Source organism: Octopus sinensis, linkage group LG10 (assembly GCF_006345805.1).
Source record: "Octopus sinensis linkage group LG10, ASM634580v1, whole genome shotgun sequence".
NCBI lineage: Eukaryota > Metazoa > Mollusca > Cephalopoda > Octopoda > Octopodidae > Octopus > Octopus sinensis.
Genome location: NC_043006.1, coordinates 23,933,615 through 23,948,013, shown reverse-complemented (window position 1 = coordinate 23,948,013; position 14,399 = coordinate 23,933,615). Strand labels below are relative to the sequence as shown.

The following is a 14,399-nucleotide window of genomic DNA, read 5'->3' as shown; positions in this document are numbered from 1 at the left end:
ATTGTCCTGATATGTTTTCAACGTCTCTTTTTGCATGGGGTCAGATGGAATTTGTTGAGGCAGATTTTCTGTGTCTGGCTGCCCTACTTGTCACCAACCCTCACATGTTTCCAGGCAAGGTAATCATTCCCCATGACCAGGTCTTTTTTTTTTTTACAGAAGACTGGAAACCGATATGCTCGTTTACAACCATCATGGGTACACATGCATACATACATACATACCCATACATACACACACATATACACACATGCATACATAATTCACACACATACATACACACATACATATACGAACACATACATACATGCACACAGACATATACACACATACACACACACATACATATCCATACATACACACATGCATACATACACAACACACATACATACACACACACATGCATACATACATACATTCACACAGATGTATACACAAGCATACATACACATATAAACACATACATATATGCATACACACATGCACACACACATACACACACGCACACATACATGCATACACATTCACACACATGCATATACACATGCATACATACATACACATACACAAATACATGCACACACACACACATGCATACAGATACCAGATACATATAGTGTTGAAAGCAGAGTTAGTACAAAAACAATTGTAAATAATCATTAAAGGTGTAAAAATCTTTCTTTGTCTTCTTAATTAGATTATATATTAGATTGTGTGTGTGTGTGTGCATATAAGTTTCTTTCAGTTTCTGTTTGTGAAATCCACTCACAAGGCTTTGGTTGGCCCAGGGCTATTATAGAAGACACTTGCTCAAGTTGCTGTGCAGTGGCACTAAACCCATGACCACATGTTTGGAGGAAGACCCCCCCCCACTCCACTTTTATCTCAATACAGTCTATGCAAGTTTATACATTTAAGTTTAATTTGTCAAAATATTTTTGTCGCTAAAATCAGTGACCTGTTCACTGACAAAAATTCGTGCTGCATCTCACGGATGCTGCACGGATTTTTGTCAGTGAACAGGTTGTGGATTTTAGCGACGAAAATATTTTGACAAATTAAACTTAAATGTTGAAGTGAATCTAACGGTTTTTGTATGTTTCTTAAATGGCTTACAAACACCTTCCATGCTGCAATTGTTTTCGTTTCAGCACACGATCTCAGATCAAATCACTTGCTATGCGAGCACATCTCCAAGTTTATACAGCTGACCCAATAGTGCCACTGCCATAAAAGCGTCACCTGGGGCAGACCATACCCCTCTCCCCACTCATAGCTATGTCACTGGACAATTATGATATTTAAGATAATAGTAATTAAGACGATGGTGATGATAAACAGTAATGAAGTTGTTGATTACTGTAGTGTACAGCCATATCACATTGAAAGCACTGATTCTTGTCCGATCACCGAAGTTAAGCAATGTCGAGCCTAGTTAGTACTTAGATGGGTGATCACTTGGGAAACCTAGGTGCTATAAGCGTCACACATTTTAGGCGCAGGAGTGGCTGTGTGGTAAGTAGCTTGTTTACCAACCACATGGTTCCGGGTTCAGTCCCACTGTGTGGCATTTTGGGCAAGTATCTTCTACTGTAGCCTCGGACTGACCAAAGCCTTGTGAGTGGATTTGGTAGACGGAAACTGGAAGAAGCCCATCATATATGTATATATATATATATGTGTGTGTGTGTGTGTCTTTGTTTGTCCCCCTAGCATTGCTTGACAACCGATGTTGGTGTGTTTATGTCCCCATAGGATGGGCAAAACAGGTTCAAGACTGATCAATGGGCCTGTTGTTCTTGTTCTTGTTTAAAACTGACGTTTATAATATGTAATACTGTAGTGTGATGTAAAGGTGGCAAGCTGGCAGAATCATTAACATGCCAGACAAAATGCTTAGCAGTATTTTGTCAGTATTTTGCGGTTCAACAAAAGAAACCGATAGAATAAGCACTAGGCTTACAAAGAATAAATCCCAGGGTTGATTTGCTCGGCTAAAGGCAGTGTTCCAGCATGGCCGCAGTCAAATGACTGAAATGAGTAAAAGAGTATGATGATGATGATAGCCATGACTAATGATTATGGTGATGACGACACAACTGTGGCAATGATGATGACTAACAGTGACAACAATGATGCAACAAAGATGAAATGATACAATTGAAATTAGAATGGACATGAATAAGATCGGTGATGAAGTAAAACGCAGGAGCTGGGACTGGATTGGCCATGTCTTTAGTGAAGAGTGAGAGAACGACAGTATGGTGGCACTGAACTGGTAGCCTAGGAGGAAAAGAACAATAGGGTACTCTAAAACCCATAACGTGAAGGACTATTGACAAGAAAAGATGGGAAGGGTAGAGAAGCTGGAATAAGACTGGAAGAGTAGCAGAAAACAGAACTGGCTGGAGAGATTGCTTTGCAGCCTTATGTGCCCCGTGGCACAGAGAGAACTATCTAATAATGGCATTGATAATCCTTTCTGCTATAGGCACAAGGCCTGGAATTTGTGGAGAGAGTGATAGTCGATTACATCGATCCCGGTGTTTCACTGGTTCTTAGTTTACTGACCCCAAAAGGATGAAAGGCAAAGTTGACCTCGGTGGAGTTTGAACTCAGATGGTACAATGGCAATGATGATGACAACAATTTTTCCTAGTTTAAGCTCACAGTCAGCAGTTTTGAAGTGGGTGTCTGTGTGTGTGTGTGTGTGTGGGGGGGGGTTAGTCCCTACCAGTGACCCTCAGTACTTGCAGAAGTAGTTCTGTTTTGAGCCTACGGACTCAAAGCTGGAGCTTAATCCAGTTACGATGACCTTTTGCCTTTTATGTTTCAGCCGTTAGACTGTGGCCATGCTGGGGCAGTGCCTTGAAGAATTTCTAGTTGAATCAACCTCAGTACTTAATTTTTTAAACCTGGTACTCACTCTGTTGGTCTCTTTTGCTGAACTGCTAAGTTACGGGGACGTAAACACAACAACAACAGTTGTCAAGGCCACACACACACGATTGGCTTTTTACAGTTTTCATCTACCAAATCTACTCACAATGCTTTGATTGACCTAGTTTAGGCTATAGTAGAAGACACTTGTCCAAAGTGCCATGCAGTGAGACGGAACCTAGGACTCTGTGGTTGGAAAGCAAGTGTCTTACCACACAACCGCACCTATGCCCATATGGCATATAAATTCTGAGATTAGTGGCTTGGTGGTAAGGGTGCCACACTCACAATCGTAAGATCATTGTTTCAACTCCTGGACTGAGTGTTGTGTTGTGTTCTTGAGAAAAACACTTCATTTCATATTGCCCCAGTCCACTCAGCCGTAAATGAGTTCTAGCAATAACTGGCAAAATGAACCCTCCAACAGACCAGCATTCCATTCTGTGGGGAGAGTGTAATCTCAGTGACTTATACACCCCAGTATTTGGCTGGTATTTTGATTGATTGATCCTGAAAGGATGAATGACACATTTGACCTTGATGAGATTCGAACTCAGAATGTAGAGTACCAGAAGAAGTACAACACAGTCTTTTGCGCTGTACTCTAAAGATTCTGCTAATTGAAATGATGATAAGAACAATAATTATTGATTTCAAATTTTGGCAGTTAGTTTTGGGGAGGAGATAATTCAATTACATAAACCCTAGTGTTCAATTGGTACTTATTTTATTGACCCTGAAAGGATGAAAAGCAAAGTCGGCTTCAACAGAATTTGAGCTCAGAACACGAAGACGGATGAAATATCCCTAAGCATTTTTGCCCGGTGTGCTAACGATTCTGTCAGCTCGCCACCTTCACACCACACTACAGTATTATACATTATAAACATCAATTTTAGACAACAGGCCCATTAAGGAGACTTGAACTCATGTCTATTGCTTGCCGCATGAATTCAACAGTTGGTTGTTGAGCCTTCGCGATTTCCTCGCCCCTGTTGGATTGGGTCTATCTTAAAAATATAAATCTCATTTAGAATTCATGTCTTTTATGTAACAGTGGGAAAATGAGAGTCAAGTATACAGCTACGCATTGGTTTGATCTTTGATCAACTCAACTGCTGTATTTCTTAAACTAATTATAATGTCATCGGATGTCTTATGCCTGACCTTTTGTTTAGAAAATATTGGTTTCAAATTTTTGCACAAGGCCAGCAATTTCAGGGGTTGGGGTGAGTTGATTACATCGACCCCAGTGCTCAATTGGTACTTGTTTTATCAACCCCGAAAGGATGAAAGGCAAAGTCAACCTTGGTGATGAGAATAATGATAATGATGATAAAAATTACAAATGCTCTACATTCCACACCTAACAGAACAACCTTCAATATTTCTTTCCTGCTGGTTAACCCACATCATGACCAAACATCAATATCTCTGCAGGATGATGTAACAACTTCCACCATTCATAATTCAATGGGTGTCCTACAAATGGGAGCAGTCCATTGTTTGTGTACAACGGGAGTAATTGTTGTCTGGTTTGGTCTTTGTTGCACCTGAAGTCTGTTGTTGGGAGTGGCTAGCATTGTTGGAGATCTGGTGTGTGTGTGTGTGGAGGGGGGTGAGGTAAACGAGGGGAGGTATGGGTGTTCATCAATATCAATTGTAGATGTATGAATAGCTGTGTGATTAAGGAGATTGCTTTGTAACCGTGTGGTTTCAGGTTCGTTCCTACTGTGCTCCAGTTTGGGCAAATGGCTTCTACTATAGCCTCAGGCTGAGAAAAAAGCCTTGATTAATTTAGTATATAAAAACAGAAGAAAGAATATTGTGTATGCATACATACATATGTATGCATACATACATATGCATACATGCACATGCGTTTGTGCATGTGTGTGTATATGTATGTGTGCACATGTATATGTGTGTGTGTGTATATATATATATATATATATATATTATATATATCTGTAAATATAATATGTGACAATTATTCGGTAGCCAAGATAAAACTCTGAGTTTCGGATGCCAAGGTGGAAATCCACACCACCATCTCTTCAGTTATCCAACCATCGGAAAGATGCATTTCTTTCTTTTGTTATCTTACCGTTTTTACCAATATATATATTATCATCATCATCATTTAATGTCTGTTTGACAGGAGCCAGCCAAATAGAAAACTACCCCAGGCCACTGTGTCCGTTCTGCCCATCCTAATACTAACCACTCTGCAGATTGAGTTGAATGACCTTCTTTAAGATATAGTGTACGAGGTCTTCCACAAGATCAAATCCTTGTTGTTGGATGCTGGCTTGAGTACCTCAATGACACAGAACTATGCCAGTGGGGCACAAGCCCTTAAAGAGCCTGCCATGTTAGGAAAATGTAAACTCATTTTGCATAGAGCCAGAAAACCTGCCGAGAAGGAAGCAAAGTTACAGAAGCAATGAAGACGATATATCTCCATTATGAAAACTGTCAACATCATCAGTGGAATGGCTGAACCCAGGGCACAGTGTTGTAGGGGAGAAGGAAATGGAACACTACCTTTTCATATCTAAATGGGCAGAGACACATACACACCTGTACACATTCATAACCATTCCCAACATATAGAACAGAGAGGAGAGACAGAGAGAATTGAAGAGACAACCACAAAGTAGACGAAGCAGGTTCTGTATCAACTGCCTTGCCGACAGCACTCCAAGATGCCAACCCAGTGACCAAGACATAAATAGCAACAACAATAACAATATCGATAGCAAGAATAACAGCAGGGATTTCTGAGTTGAAAATCGTTTAAGGTCAACTCTGCATTTCATCCTTCTTTGGCTGATAAAGTACCAGGCAAATACTAGGGTCAATTTTTCTCTCTCTCTCTTAATTGGTTACATTGTTCTATGAAAAGGATCTCTTTTATTTGTTTCGGTTATTTGGCTGGAGCACCGCCTTTAGTTGAACAAATCAACCCCAGGACTTATTCTTTGTAAGCCTAGTACTTATTCTATCATTCTCTTTTGCCGAATCACTAAGTTACAGGGATGTAAACATACCAGCATTGGTTGCCAAGCGATGGTGGGGGGACAAACACAGAAAGACATACGATGATGATGATGATGATAGGATGAGCTTCTTTCAGTTTCTGCCTACCAAATCCACTCACAAGGCTTTGGTCGACCCGAGGCTATAGTAGAAGACACTTGCCCAAGGTGTCATGCAGTGGGACTGAGCCCAGAGCCATGTGGTTGATAAGCAAGCAGTAGAGGGGTCACAATTTCCTGTTTTCTAGAAATGGAGAAGGGCTGAGTGAGGGGCTATCGATCTCTTCTCATTATATGGACCAATGTGCAGTATATTGTGGAATGGAAATAAAAGCAGAAGGAATATTATGCTCATCATTCAAGGCCAGAATTAGGAAACAAAATATGCTGAAACTTGTATTGATTCCAGTTGTAACAACAAGCACCCATTGTTCCTGTTATCTGATGCTGTGTAACTTTTCATTACCAATATATGTATAATTCATATTATATCTGTCTGCCACTAGAAACATTTACATAAATCACAAACACCTACCTTTTCTTCTCTCTCCTCCTCATGAAACAAAACTGGAGTATTTCTCTCATTTATGGGACAGTATTATTGTATACACAAAACATGCGGTTCTTACTTTAACTCTTTCCTTCCTGTGGAGCCTAGACCATTGATGACTTTTCTCTCCTGTTCTTGGCTCTGGGCCAAGGTGGTCCTTATTATTTCAGCCTCTATCCTTTCATTTCCCCAGCATGGGAAGCCCTTTAAGAGCTTGTGCCCCACTGGCATAGCTCTTAGGATCATTGAGGCCCTCAAGCCAGCACTCCACAATTAAGATTTGACATCCTAAAAAAGCTATTTAACTCGATCAGCAAACATGCTCAACTCTCAACTATTTCCACTGTCCACATCATTGTTACAACCTTAACTTCTGTTCTTCTGATCTAATTTGCTGTGTAATATACTCCTTATCATCTGGGTTGATCAAACCTCCTTGTCTGTTCTCAATAATACCATTATTCCTCTCTCACCCAATCACCTGCCTACCCAAATGATTCACAGAGTCCTTTCCTTCCAGATGCACAACCCTGTAGGGTTCCTGACTGTTGCATTTCCTCCCTTGACTAAGTTGTAAAATCATTAAAAATATGTTTGGACAATCATTTTGGAGAGGAATTGCAGAATCTCATCACCATCACATGTCAGATTTCCATGCTGGCATGAGTTGAAAAAAATCACCACAATCCACATTAGTTCTTATTAGAAGTTGCTGTCTTTGAAGACAGGGTGGAGGACCACATCTTGATCATATGTTTCCCATTTAACATGGTTTCTATGGCCGGATGCCCTAACATAGCACTAATTACAGTTCTATATTTAAGATATGAGGAATTATGTACATTATTTACATTTGACGGATATTTGTCCTCATCTTGTTTGTTGTTAACACAACGTTTCGGCTGATATACCCTCCAGCCTTCATCAGGTGTCTTGGGGAAATTTCAAACCTGAATAATAATAATAATAATAATAATAATAATAATAAAAAAACAACAACAACATTGAAAGATACCTTAGGAATGAGAACCCAGGTTTGAAATTTCCCCAAGACACCTGATGAAGGCTGGAGGGTATATCAGCTGAAATGTTGTGTTAACAACAAACAAGATGAGGACAAAATATCCGTCAAATGTAAATAATATAGCACTAATTACTTTACAGAACATACAGGGTGCTTTTTGTCATGGTACCAATGCTAGAAAAGTTATCAAGTCCTTAGCAAGATTAAGGTGTTCTTTTGATTATATGACCTCCACTTGTTTGCCAACCACTTTACTGACTGTGTTGGGTTTGCTTTTATATAGCACTGTCATCATCATCTTCATCATCATCATCGTTGTCGTTATTGTTTAATGTCCTTTTTCCAAGCTGGCAGGAATTGGACAGTTTGATGAGAAGCAATGGACCCGAGGACTGTGCCAAACAACAATGCCTGCTTTGGCAGGGTTTCCATAGCTTGATGCTCTTCCTAATGTTAACCACTTCTCAGGGTGTAGTGAGTGTTTTGCTTTTATGGTACTTATGAGACCATCAAGTAGCTTGTAAGAACAACCATTCAACTGAGGAGTCTTGTGTGTGTGTGGTGTGTGTGTGTGTTTATTTGTGTAAAATGGTGGGTCAAGTTACATCTCTCTGCATTAAAGGCTAACTTTGCCATTTAATAAAGATCGATAGAATGAACACCAGACTGCAGTATGACTAGGGTTGATATGCTTGACTAAAAACTCTCAGAGCGGTGTCATATCATGACCTCAGTCCTGTGACTGAAACCAGGAGAAGAATAAAACAATCTACATGTTCTTCAGGTTATGTCCAGTGGCCACAGCTTAATCTGAAGAGTTCGACTACATTGGAAACCATACAGAAATAATAACACATACACAGCAACAGTTTTGGCTGGTTTCTCACTGTTGCTGCATTTATTGAGAAGTGAAAGTAGCATGGTGTATGGTGAGGAGCTGAGGCCTGTTCAGCTGATGTCAGCATCGAGGAACTGATGGAAAAGGATGATGTGATAGGCCTAACATGATTGATTGTCCTTTCTCCTCATTGGTTGACAATATTTCAGAGACAGTAACTTAACCAGTTTTGCTGTGCCTGGCCTGTTTTCAGAAGCTCTAAGTACACCTACCATTCTCTTCATTCATGGATATGTCATGAAAGAAAGACAAGTCAATATGTTGGCAACATTCATGGAGCCCCAACGGATGCTAGATTTCTTTAAGATTTCTCCCTCCAGATTTTCTGTTAAGGTTTAATCCCTTAGCTTTTTCTAAACATTCAAAAATTTGATAGCATGTTGTCAACTTCATGTGACAGTTCCATAAAAAGAAGAATGCTACTGTTATTTAGCCTTAGGAAACTCCATTTCCTGTTGGACTTGACACATTTCTTGTGTCCTTATGTGTCAAGTCCAACAGGAAACAGTGTTTCCTAGGGCTAAATAACAGTAGCATTCTTCCCTTTTATGGAACTGTCACATTAAGTTGACAACATACCTTCACTTTATTGTGCTGCTACTGCATAAATCTCTGTGAGAGATTTAGAAATATATTATTTCTATATTCAAAAATTTATCCCACAAGGTGGCAAGGATATTATTATAGTGGGTATGGTTTGTGCAGAACCAATCTCATTCTTTCATCCCTCAAACATATTTTGGTCTGGTGCAAGAAGTGCTTGAAGGCAGGGCCGACTCAAGGTTCTGGCAACTCGGGCAGTCACCCAGGGCACCATGTGTGCTAGGGGTTGCCAAGGAAGGCATGACAAAGGCAAAGAAAATTTCCATGACCGTCAACTTGTAGACACCAAAGTTCAGCATGTCTGGGGTGCCAGCAACATTAGGGCCGGCCCTGCCTGAAGTTCAGTAGTTATCTGGATACAGGATTTGTATGGAGTTAGTTTCTCTTAGATGAACAGCTTAAGAACTGAAGGGCCTCATCTTTCCTGGTTTTATTAGGGTTACTGTGAGTGCATAGGCAATTCCATGACATGCTGATTAACCCACAGCTGTGGTCTAACATACAGCCTGGTTTAATACTACCACCAGGTCCTTAGAGTTCATTCACTCTTGTAGGCATTTCGGCTAGAATCAAGCCACAAGTGACCCACATTGACTTAGACATATATATGGGTGGAACATCAACCAAACCTATTTGACCAATTTGTAAGGTTTATGAATGCCGAGTGGATTTGAGGGAAGCCCACATGTGATGGTAATTATGAGCAACAGGCCACTCCATCTTAAACCATTCACATGCAGACACTGAGTAGATATTTCACTTGGATTAGGAAGGTGGTGCTCCAGCATGGTCTTGGCTGTAATAGTGAAAACAAAGTAAAAGACAAGATGTATTGATTATAATGCTGACCTTGTTTTGTCCTAACAATAGAGTTTTTAGGTATGGATGTGTGTGGGTGTGTGCACACACACATGTATATACAGGCGTATACATGTACACTCACACATACACAACGTACATATAGATGTATGCATATACATGTATGTGCATGCACACATATACATGTATGTATATACACACAATCTTCATGTACATACATGGAGACACAAAATCTGTACATACACATACATGCTCATATCTACAAATACACATCTACTCAGTAACAATGGCACACACACACACACACACACTCTCTCTCTCTCTCTCTCTCTCTCTCTCTTTTTCTCTTTCTCTCTCTATTTCTCTCACTCCCACATACACCCTTCATGCTTCAACACACAAATTTTGAACATACAAATATTTGCTATTTTTATAGCTTCCCAGTGGTGCGTGTCTGTTATTGCATGCATTTGTGTGTGTGTGTAGGGGTGATAGTGAAGAAACCTCATAGTGGGAACCTGTTAATATTTTTTTTATAGCTGTCAGTGTTTACATGATTGTATGCATGTATATATCTGTGTATGTGTGTGTGTGTGTGTGTATGTTGTAGTTGTGGTGTAAACTAATTGGCTATTTTTTTTAATAGTTGCCAGTATATGCACACACTAGTGTGTGTGTGTGTGTTAATATATGTGTATATTGTTGTATATAGTATGTTTATGTGTAAAAATAGTGATAGTAGTCATGGTGTGAACTGATAACTTGTTTTATTTATAGCTACTAGTCTCTAACTTAGTATTTGAGTGTGTGTGTGTGTGGGTATATATATACATATATATATATATATATATATATATTGGTAAAAACGGTAAGATAACAAAAGAAAGAATGAGACCTCAATATTATGTAAATAGAGGAAATTTATCTGTAAAATAATATGTGACAATTATTCGGTAGCCAAGATAAAACTCTGAGTTTCGGATGCCGAGGTGGAAATCCACAACACCATCTCTTCGGTTATCAGTGGACGGTGGCCATGCTGGGGCACCACCTTCAGGAGTGGTTGTGTGGTAAGTAGCTTGCTTACCAACCACATGGTTCTGGGTTCAGTCCCGCTGCATGGCACCTTGGACAAGTGTCTTCTACTATAGCCTCGGGCCGACCAAGGCCTTGTGAGTGAATTTGGTAGACGGAAACTCAAAGAAGCCCGTCGTATATATGTATGTATATATATGTGCATGTGTGTTTGTGTCTGTGTTTGTCCCCCTAGCATTGCTTGACAACCGATGCTGGTGTGTTTATGTTCCTGTCACTTAGCGGTTTGGCAAAAGAGACCGATAGAATAAGTTCTGGGCTTACAAAGAATAAGTCTCGGGGTCGAGTTGCTCGATTAAAGGTGGTGCTCCAGCATGGCCGCAGTCAAATGACTGAAACAAGTAAAAGAGTGTATATATATATATATATATTATAGTCGGGTAGGCCAGTTTATGGGCTTATCCTGGCTTTCTCACTCATAAGGGGTTTAGCCTTATGGCATATCTTCAGACCACAACCATTAAAAAATAGAGGGGTAAAGCTTTGTTTTTAGGGGTAAACTCTAGGTGATTATCTCCCTTTGCCATTGTCCATCAGTCTTTGGCCGTGCCACGCTGCCATCATGCGATAACCAAAGCACCATGAAGGTAAACGATTTCCTCCTTTCAGCCATGGTTATTGGTTTCCGGCTGTGGTGCTGCCATGAGGATTCCAAAAGGCCAGCAGGAATTTTCTAAATTGCAGGCATGGTCTGAAAATCTCTATGTATGTATGTATGTATGTATGTACGTATGTACGTATGCATGCACGCACGTATTTGTTGCCCCACCATTGCTTGACAACCGATGTTGGTGTGTTTACGTCCCTGTAACTTAGTGATTCGGCAGAAGAGACCGATAGAATAAGTACTAGGTTTACAAAGAATAAGTCCTGGGGTTGATTTGTTTGACTAAATGTGGTGCTCCAGCATGGCCACAGTCAAATGACTGAAACAAATAAAAGAATAAAAGAACACATGCACACACACACACATACATCTTTTACCTGTTTCAGTCATTGGACTGTGGTCATGCTGGAGTACTGCCACAAAGGCTTTTGTTGAATGAACCTACCCCAGTATTTCGGTTTGTTTGGATGGATGGAGTGAGGAAAGCTTTGGTGGTTAGAGGTGTTGGAGCAAGAGAGTTTATAAATAATAGGAAAGCTTGGAGAGTGTGTGTGGATGGATGAGTGAATCTTGATGTTGCTCAAAGGAGTATGGAACCAGCATGATGTGACGTGGAGGTGGAGGCAAACCAGCATATATATGCTGTTGGGGGCTCCCCAGCTGCTGCTGTTGGGGGTTGCATTCTATGCCTTGACCCGAGCATAGAACGGGGGTTCACCCCTTTGAGCTGGTAAATGAATGGAATGCCTTGTGTGTGTCTTGTTGTGACTACCCCCTCCTAAAAAAATGGGGAATACGCCTGGTTATGTAAAAAAACATGTGTGTGTTGATGTTAACTAGGATATTGTATGTTAAATTGTAGTATAGACAGTATATATTTATGCTTTTGTAATTGGCCAGTAGGGTGTATATATGTATATTATATATATATATATATATATATATATATATATATATATATATTATATATATATATATATATTGATGTGTTCAGTAGGTAAGTTTGGTTGTGTGTATAATGTATATATTGATGTGTATTAATGTGTTTAAGCAGTAAGTTGTAGATGCATGTTTTTCTATATGTAATCAGTGATGTCTATATATATATATATATATATATATATAGATTCAGATGAATATGGTACCTAAGTTGAGGCACCAGAATTTAGTACAGTATTATCCATACAATTTCAAAATAAGGTGATTAAAATATTGCTTATTTTGAGATATATATATCTTTCAGTGTGTGGTTATATACACACTATTATGTGTGTGTGTAGTTGATGGTAACAGTAATTTGTGTGTATGTGTGTGTGTGTATGTATATATATATATATATATATATATATGTACTGGCTAGTCTATTTTTGTCTGTAGATGTGATAACATGTAATATGAGACTACAAGCCCATAATGAAATTAAGGAACACAACCAGCACAAACTTCTGCTTACGTTTTGAAAATATATTTTATCTCTGTGTCTATGTACACAAATACACATACACATGTGTGCTTGTGTGTACGTGTATACACCCGTATGTTATACCCACAGAGCAGCCAAAGCCTTGTGAGTGGATTTAATAGAGGGGAACTGAAAGAATCCCATTGTATGAAGTAGGCCTGGTGTAAAGGGGGCATGTCATTGAGGTCATGAATGGTGATGAAAGGACTTTGACAAATGTAGCTGATTGATTGGTCCAACAATTAAAATCAAGCATTTTATTAGTTAATTGGTGAAATATTAACCAATTGATCGATAATCCTTTCTCCTATAGGCACAAGGCCTGACATTTTGGGGGAAGGGGCTAGTTGATTACATTGACCTCAGTGCATAACTGGTACTTAATTTATCGACTTCAAAAGGATGGAAGACAGAGTTGACCCTGGTGGCATTTGAACTCAGAATGTGAAGACAGACGAAATACCACTAAGCATTTCACTTGGCGTGCTAATGACTCTGCCAGCTCACCACCTCAGCAATTGATTAACAACAACAAAAATAATAATAATAATAATAATAATAATAATAATAATCCTTTCTGCTATAGGCACATGGCCTGACTAGCACCTTCCCACCACGGGGCTCACTAAGCCCAAAAAGATCAAAGGCAAAATTGACCTTGGTGGAATTTGAACTCAGAATGTAAAGATAAAAATGAACCTCCTAGGTATACAATGTGTGTGACTGTATGTATGTCATCATTATTATTATTATTATTATTTAAAGTCTGTTGTCCATGCTGGTTTGGGTTGGATGGTTTGACCAGGGCTGGTAAGCTGGAAGGTTGCACAAGACTCCAGTCTGGTCTGGCATGGTTTTCTATGGCTGGACGCCCTTCCTAATGCCAACCATTCTCAGAGTGTAATAGGTGCTTTTACGTGTCATCTGCACAGGTGCCATTTGTGTGACACTGGTATCTGCTGCGACTGCAATTTTGCTTGGCTTGATGGGTCTTCTCAAGCACAACATAATGCCAAAGGTCTCAGTCATTGCCTCTGTGAGGTCCAATGCTTGAAAGGAATTCAGCCACTTTTGCTTCCATGAGGCCCAGCACTTGAAAGGAACTCAGTCACTTTGTATCCCTGAGGCCCAATGCTCCAATAGTGCTCTTTATGTGCCACTGACATGGGTGCCTGTAACGTGACACCATCAGCCATGACTATGATTTCACTTGGCTTGACAGGTCTTCTCAAGCATGGCATATCGCCAAAGGTCTTGGTCACTAGTCATTACCTATGTGAGGCTAGAAGTTTGAAGATCATGCTTCACCACTTTGTCCCATGTCTTCCTGTACTGCAGGTTTCCTCCACAGTTAGAGATC

At 39.8% G+C, this 14,399-nt stretch overlaps 1 protein-coding gene and 1 pseudogene across 10 annotated transcripts in view; both read left to right on the top strand.

Moving 5' to 3' along the window:
• Window positions 1-14,399, top strand: part of LOC118760840 (golgin subfamily B member 1-like) — a 276,733-nt gene that overhangs the window by 36,595 nt on the left and 225,739 nt on the right. The gene's annotated exons all lie outside the window — the stretch shown is intronic.
• Window positions 1,365-1,483, top strand: LOC115216877 (annotated as a pseudogene).